We start from the raw sequence: 8,164 nt of genomic DNA, 5'->3' as shown, positions 1-8,164 counted from the left end.
AATAGATAATGGATTTTAAAGATGGTCTGCGCTCCTTTAAAGGGAGGGACCAGTGATAATGTTAATAAAGCTAATAAGAGGTAAAGAGAATGGATTTTAAAGATGGTCAGCATGCATTTAAAGGGAGGGACCAGTGATAATGTTAATAAAGCTAATAAGAGGTAAAGAGAATGGATTTTAAAGATGGTCAGCATGCATTTAAAGGGAGGGATAGTGATCATGTTAATAAAGCTAATTAGAGTAAGATAATGGATTTTAAAGATGGTCGACGCTCCTTTAAAGGGAGGGACCAGTGATAATGTTAATAAAGCTAATAAGAGGTAAAGAGAATGGATTTTAAAGATGGTCAGTATGCATTTAAAGGGAGGGATAGTGATCATGTTAATAAAGCTAATTAGAGTAAGATCAAAATCAAATAAAAAGAAGGTACAGGGCAACCCAGAGCATTGTTGTGTGATTAAGTGATTATCACAGAGACACGTGCTTATTTCTCAGTACGTCGTGTGTTTCCATGTAGTTTCTATTCTATGTGAATCTACAGTTGTGTGTAATGCAGTGATTTGGCAGCTGTTCAACTGTGGTGGGATTCAGTCCAGACACCAGGCAGAGGGTGAGCTCCCAATCCACCAGGTTAAACCACGTGAAGAACATCAAGAAATAGAGCCATCCTGACACATCGAGGGAAACATAAGAACATAAGAAAGTTTACAAACGAGAGGAAGCCATTCGGCCCATCTTGCTCGTTTGGTTGTTAGTAGCATATTGATCCCAGAATCTCATCAAGCAGCTTCTTGAAGGATCCCAGGGTGTCAGCTTCAACAACATTACTGGGGAGTTGATTCCAGACCCTCACAATTCTCTGTGTAAAAAAGTGCCTCCTATTTTCTGTTCTGAATGCCCCTTTGTCTAATCTCCATTTGTGACCCCTGGTCCTTGTTTCTTTTTTCAGGTCAAAAAAGTCCCTTGGGTCGACATTGTCAATACCTTTTAGAATTTTGAATGCTTGAATTAGGTCGCCACGTAGTCTTCTTTGTTCAAGACTGAACAGATTCAATTCTTTTAGCCTGTCTGCATATGACATGCCTTTTAAGCCCGGAATAATTCTGGTCGCTCTTCTTTGCACTCTTTCTAGAGCAGCAATATCTTTTTTATAGCGAGGTGACCAGAACTGAACACAATATTCAAGATGAGGTCTTACTAGTGCATTGTACAGTTTTAACATTACTTCCCTTGATTTAAATTCAACACTTTTCACAATGTATCCGAGCATCTTGTTAGCCTTTTTTATAGCTTCCCCACACTGTCTAGATGAAGACATTTCTGAGTCAACAAAAACTCCTAGGTCTTTTTCATAGATTCCTTCTCCAATTTCAATATCTCCCATATGATATCTATAATGTACATTTTTATTTCCTGCGTGCAGTACCTTACACTTTTCTCTATTAAATGTCATTTGCCATGTGTCTGCCCAGTTCTGAATCTTGTCTAGATCATTTTGAATGACCTTTGCTGCTGCAACAGTGTTTGCCACTCCTCCTACTTTTGTGTCGTCTGCAAATTTAACAAGTTTGCTTACTATACCAGAATCTAAATCATTAATGTAGATTAGGAATAGCAGAGGACCTAATACTGATCCCTGTGGTACACCGCTGGTTACCACACTCCATTCTGAGGTTTCTCCTCTAATCAGTACTTTCTGTTTTCTACATGTTAACCACTCCCTAATCCATGTACATGTGTTTCCTTGAATCCCAACTGCGTTCAGTTTGAGAATTAATCTTTTGTGCGGGACTTTGTCAAAAGCTTTCTGGAAATCTAAATAAACCATGTCATATGCTTTGCAATTATCCATTATCGATGTTGCATCCTCAAAAAAATCAAGCAAGTTAGTTAGGCACGATCTCCCTTTCCTAAAACCATGTTGACTGTCTCCCAGTACCCTGTTACCATATAGGTAATTTTCCATTTTGGATCTTATTATAGTTTCCATAAGTTTGCATATAATAGAAGTCAGGCTTACTGGTCTGTAGTTACCTGGTTCAGTTTTGTTTCCCTTTTTGTGGATCGGTCCAATACTTAAATGGTCCAAAACTTAAATGTATTTAAGAACCATCTGCAGAATTATTGTTCTTATTAATTTGCAGTAGTAGTTTGTGGCAGTCAGAATGATCCCCTCTCACTTCAAATAGAAGGTAAAGTGCAACGACAAGTGTTTTTATTTGTCAATTGCTCTTTATAAAATGTCCACACACGATCTGTAGGGGTGCTAAACACAAAATGTTTGTAGTGCAAGAAGCGAGGAGAACACAAACACGCCTGAACTTTTAACTGTATTAGTAGCTGTATAATCAGTTGTGATTTGGCAGTTTGTGGGTCCTGTAAATTAATTAAAAATTGATATCTGCAACCGCATTTCGTCTGGGGATTTCTCGTGGATTCCATGGTTCTACATTCTTTCGAATCAGAAGAATCAACGACCACCGTCGTCTAGAGCAGAACGCAAGCCCTGGGTCTCAGTATGACTAAAACTATATTATTTTCCTTGACTCTTTTTAGTGTGAAAATGATTAGAGAAGTGGAAGTGCAATCCGATAACATTACCATAACTATCCTGCGAAAGTACCGTGTCTCTGATCTGCGCTCAAGCTGACCTGTTCAGTGACACCGAGGTAGTACAGTTCTTGTACCAGAATAATCCTGCACCTGGAGTCCAGCCTGGTTTGGGGGACCTTGCGGTCATCGTGAGGCTTGCATTGTGTATGTAGGACATATTCCCTGAATATGATAATACATGAACGTGTATTAGAAATGTAACTGGATTCATTAATGAAATTGTGTGTCTTGAAAAACATGGCAAACTGTCTTGAAAGGGGCCTCTGGTTTGCAGACATACTGAATTATATGACTTACTGTAGAGGACTGGTGCCTGAACTCTCTAGATTAGGCTGAGCGGACAGTTGAATTATGTATAGATAATTCACATGTGCAACAACAATCATTTTAACGCAAGGAAGACATAAACTAGCGATGTTCCGGTGGAAAAGGACATTAAAACATCAAAGGACTTGGGGTTTACAGAGGTGCAGTCACTGCAATGCAAAGTTGCAACTCCGGAACTCTGCCTAAAACGGAATCAAGACGGGACCTGAAACGGACCCAAGACGAGCAAGCAAGCTGCAAGCGAATCAACGACCACAAGCAACGAGACTGAGGACCGGCTAGAAGACTGCGGTAAAACTACCAGCGACTATTATCAGACAAACCAGCCTGGGTCTGCAGTACAGCTAAAACCACAGGATCCAAAAGAAACTGTGCCCTGCTACCTGCTAGCTAAATGATTCAGCGAAGAGGACAGAGCAGACGGCCGCTGTTGTGGATCCTATAGCGAGGACTGGAGACTTTATTGCGGCTGTTTGTTGATTATATCGAGAATTGAAAGCTTTGTTGATCCAACGTGGGACTGAAGACTTTGTTGCGGAGAGGAGAGTTTTGTACTGGACATGTCAACAGATTGAGTTTCCAAACCAGCGGACCAAAAGTCTAAGCTTCAAGGAACCGTTGAGAGTAATTACAGTTGCGTTTTCCTTTCGTGGAACTAAATTAATTAATTGTAACAAATTAACACAGAATTGAACTGTTAATTAGTTAGTTTGCACACTTTGCATGTGAAATAACTTTTAGTGAAACTTGATGAAGTAACCTACCTCACATTGTTGTATGAAGAATTTCGTTAAAAGTAAACTTGCCATATACTGTGGTTAGCGCGAAATCCTGATTGAAATTTCTTGAAGATTTTATTATTTCCAAGGAAAGTATTAATTTGTTTATAAAATACTTTTTCAGGTACCTTTGCTAAAAAGGGAAGGATTGAAATAGGTCTAGAATTACTTAGAACTGCACTATCCAGATTCGATTTCTTAAGTAAAGGTTTCACTAAGGCAGTTTTTAAAGAAGAAGGAAACCTTCCTCATGACAAAGAGCTATTAACTATATGAAGGACATCATTGGACAGCTTACTAAACACCTCCTTCAAGAGACTGGTTGGTATAGGATCCAAAAGACACGGAGAGGATTTAATGTGCCTAACTATTTTATTTAAGTCTTGTAAGTTAATCAGAGAAAAATAATGTAAATAATCTTCGTTTCATGAAATGAAGAAGTAGAAATATACTTTAAATTGTATCGTGGAATTCCTTTGCTAGTGTATTACTAGTGTTTTATTGTTTTTATTGATTTTTTTTCTATGAATTTATTAAGAATCTCTTTGAATTGTGTTACAATGTAGATATTTCCGGTTTACATATTTAGAGCACAGCTAAGTCTATTATAAATAGACTGCATATAAATAGTGACTGCCACTAAAATAAAATATTTAAAGCTTAATATATATTTGTATGAATTGTATACTATAAACAATTACTGTTACATATGTCTCCCTTGTCCTTTTTTGTAATGCTGCAATGTGCCAACTTGGTTGGTGCTTTTAATTTCTGTTGAAGTACATACTACCACAAGGCTGTTTCATATTGACAGCTTTTAGAAATACAAATATAAGCATGCTTCTGTAATTTCAGATTTAAAAAAAATCATAAACAAATCAGTTTATTGACAAGTAAGGCTGACACATAATCACAAGTGTGGAAACCAGTAAGACCAACCTCATGGCATTGACAGCAGCAAGGTCAGTAGAACACACCCTGCTTATCAAATCACACTTAACAAATTGGGTACTAATAAATCAACTGACAGCATAGCATCCTCCCAGCTTGCATGATATGTAAGAGGGATCGAAGGATAACTGATCAGGTTCTGCGTCTTTGTATTTCACACAGTAATCATCATGATAATGCTTATGACTCAAACCCAAACTAGAATACCCCATTCCTCTGATTGGATAAAACCAGGTCCCTCCTTGGCTATTATCCCAGGAGATTCCCCAGGATTACAAGGAACAGAAGTGTTTGAATCCCAAGATCCAAGAGATGCAGTTTGGAAACATATAGGATAGCTTTCAATGGTGTTGTTACGCTAAGGGTTAGGGTTAGAGATGTAGTCAATGTTGTCTCAGTGTTGGTCATGTTAAGGGTTAGGTTTAGAGAGTAGTCAATGTTGTCTCAGAGTTGGTCATGTTAAGGGTTAGGGTTTGAGATGTAGTCAATGTTGTCTCAGAGTTGGTCATGTTAAGGGTTAGGGTTTGAGATGTAGTCAATGTTGTCTCAGAGTTGGTCATGTTAAGGGTTAGGTTTAGAGAGTAGTCAATGTTGTCTCAGAGTTGGTCATGTTAAGGGTTAGGGTTTGAGAGTAGTCAATGTTGTCTCAGAGTTGGTCATGTTAAGGGTTAGGGTTTGAGATGTAGTCAATGTTGTCTCAGAGTTGGTCATGTTAAGGGTTAGGTTTAGAGAGTAGTCAATGTTGTCTCAGAGTTGGTCATGTTAAGGGTTAGGGTTTGAGATGTAGTCAATGTTGTCTCAGAGTTGGTCATGTTAAGGGTTAGGGTTTGAGATGTAGTCAATGTTGTCTCAGAGTTGGTCATGTTAAGGGTTAGGTTTAGAGAGTAGTCAATGTTGTCTCAGAGTTGGTCATGTTAAGGGTTAGGGTTGTAGTCAATGTTGTCTCAGAGTTGGTATGTTAAGGGTTAGGGTTTGAGATGTAGTCAATGTTGTCTCAGAGTTGGTCATGTTAAGGGTTAGGGTTTGAGATGTAGTCAATGTTGTCTCAGAGTTGGTCATGTTAAGGGTTAGGGTTAGAGATGTAGTCAATGTTGTCTCAGAGTTGGTCATGTTAAGGGTTAGGGTTTGAGATGTAGTCAATGTTGTCTCAGAGTTGGTCATGTTAAGGGTTAGGGGAGATGTAGTCAATGTTGTCTCAGAGTTGGTCATGTTAAGGGTTGCAAATTGTTTTGAAAATTGGTGCCAAACTGTTTTGAAAGTTTACCATCAGAGAGCCTAGTGTTTAAAACTAAAAAGTGAACGCAAAACAAATATTAGAAAAAAAAAGAAATGGAATGCTGTTAAGTTGTAGTCATCCAATTGGAATATTTTCTGGCTGTAGTGTCATTTGTTGCTAGGGAAGAATAATCTGACTCGCTTCATGCTGGCAGGAAAGATAAGGCGACCACACACAGAACATTCTTAACTTTTCATTGTCAAAATATTTTGCGCACAGCTGCACTTATGACACAATTAAAATATTTTGTATGTGTTTGAACAAACAAGATCTTTAGTAAAATGGATTCTGGGTGGGATTGACCTAGCAGGGGTACAAATCATTTTGAAAATGACTGCTAAACTGTTTTGAAAGTTTAATGCCAGAGAGATTACTGGGGCTGAATTATCAAACCCGTCGTAATTAAGCCCCCCTCCCAACTTCACACACAACACGACCCTTCTCTCCTGTGCATGTGGATGAGTGTGTGAGTGAGTGTGACTGAGTGTGTGTGTGTGTGGGGGGGGGTGGGGTGTCATGTGACTAATCCAGACCCAATGAGAAACTATCCTCATCTATGGTTGCTCAGGAATTCATAATACTGTAAACATTTCTACTGGCTCTAGAATGTCATGTTGTAGCCAGGATAGTGTACAGTCATATTGAGTCAGTGCTGTCTCATTGAAGCAGGGTAGTGTACAGCCTGTGTCAGTGCTGTCTCATTGAAGCAGGGTAGTGTACAGCCTGTGTCAGTGCTGTCTCATTGAAGCAGGGTAGTGTACAGCCTGTGTCAGTACTGTGTCAATACCTGCATGAGTGTAGCTGTATTGGACAGGACTGGAGAATCAGAGACTCACTGGACAAAGAGAACCACCTTAAAGTCAAATTTTACAACAACAGAGGGTTAAACTGGAGAATAGTAATGTGACCTTTGCCTCTGGAAGCAGTGTGATTCTGCAGTTCTGCTGAGTATTGAAGGGATAGTGTATAGTATAGTGTGATTATGTAGTTCTGCTGGGTATTGAAGGGGTAGTGTACAGTATAGTGTGATTCTGCAGTTGTGCTGGGTATTGAAGGGGTAGTGTACAGTACAGTGTGATTCTGCAGTTCTGCTGTATATTGAAGAGAGTAGTGTACACTATAGTGTGATTCTGCAGTTCTGCTGGGTATTGAAGGGGTAGTGTACAGTATAGTGTGATTCTGCAGTTCTGCTCTGTATTGAAGGGGGTAGTGTACAGTATAGTGTGATTCTGCAGTTCTGCTGTGTATTGAAGGGGTAGTGTACAGTATAGTGTGATTCTGCAGTTCTGCTGTGTATTGAAGGGGGTAGTGTACAGTATAGTGTGATTCTGCAGTTCTGCTGGGTATTGAAGGGGGTAGTGTACAGTATACTGTGATTCTGCAGTTCTGCTGTGTATTGAAGGGGTAGTGTACAGTATAGTGTGATTCTGCAGTGTGCCACAAGTATCTCAGTGGAGCAGTGGTCTGGTCCTGTGATGAATATGAATACAGGAGTCTGGCTGTGGGTGTGCAGTACTTCACAGTGCAATCAAGAGAGGAGTCTACATGGGGTCTGGTTTGTTTGTGTCACACATTAACAACTAACTGAGCTTGTGTTCTGAAGCTGAGATTCCTGGAGAGGACCTTTCTCGTTGTCTTGAGTTTGCTACCAGCTGTTTCTACACAGATCGGTGAGTGGGGCTGTAGACATGAAACTGATGAAGAGAGAACGATATTTCTACCATGAAGATATTTAAATAGGACAGAAGCACTGCGATGCATCAATGTATAATGTTGAGCTCCTAGATCTCATAGGGGTAAGCACCAGCTCCCCTTGTAGCTTATAGCTGTCAACTATTTAAAATAGGCTTGCGATCCCCCTTCTATACGAGCCCAGAGTCGCTTCTTGGCATCTGGCTTTGCTCTTGGAGCTGCAGTGGGGAGGTTGCTGTCAGGGACAGTGTTTTGTGTGTGTGCAGAGGGGAGCTGATTGTTCAGACAGAGGGACAGTGTTTTGTGTGTGTGCAGAGGGGAGCTGATTGTTCAGAGAGAGGGACAGTGTTTTGTGTGTGCACAGGGGAGCTGATTGTTAAGACAGAGGGACAGTATTTTATGTGTGCAGAGGGGAGCTGATTGTTCATAGTTATAGCTGTCAACTATTTAAAATAGGCTTGCGATCCCCCTTCTATACAAGCCCAGAGTTGCTTCTTGGCATGACTCGCTTCATGCTGGCAGGAAT

The sequence above is a fragment of the Polyodon spathula genome, chromosome 44, assembly GCF_017654505.1.
Source record: "Polyodon spathula isolate WHYD16114869_AA chromosome 44, ASM1765450v1, whole genome shotgun sequence".
NCBI lineage: Eukaryota > Metazoa > Chordata > Actinopteri > Acipenseriformes > Polyodontidae > Polyodon > Polyodon spathula.
The sequence above is the reverse complement of the archived record's forward strand: the minus strand, read 5'-3'. Positions refer to the sequence as shown.